Source organism: Eimeria mitis, genomic scaffold (genome assembly GCF_000499745.2).
Source record: "Eimeria mitis Houghton genomic scaffold, Emh_scaff1160, whole genome shotgun sequence".
Taxonomy (NCBI): domain Eukaryota; phylum Apicomplexa; class Conoidasida; order Eucoccidiorida; family Eimeriidae; genus Eimeria; species Eimeria mitis.
This window is the reverse complement of record NW_013567931.1, coordinates 11678-12130: the sequence shown is the minus strand read 5'-3', so window position 1 is coordinate 12130 and position 453 is coordinate 11678.

The window sequence follows — 453 nt, the reverse complement described above, 5'->3', positions numbered from 1 at the left end:
TTTTTTTTTTTTTATTTTTTCTTCTTCTTTTTAATTTTATTATTATTATTTTTTTTCTTTCTATTATTATTATTTTGTTTTTTGTTTTTTTTGTTTTTTTGTTTTTTTTTGTTTTTTTGTTTTTTTGTTTATTATTTTATACTAGCAGTGTAGTTATGGTTTTTCTTTTATTATTTCTATTTTTTTTTATTTTATTTTATTTTTATTTTATTTTTTTTTTTAATTTTTTGCTTTTGTTTTATTATTATTATTTATTTTTATTATTATTTTTATTTTATTATTTTCTTTTTCTATTATTATATCCTTTATTTTTATTTTTGTTTTTTTATTTTATTTATTTTTACTTTTTTATTTTTTTGTTTTTTTGTTGCAGCATGTAAATAGCTGAGGTGTATAGGCACCTCATTATATAAAATATTATATTTAGGTGTATATACACCTCTATATATAAAT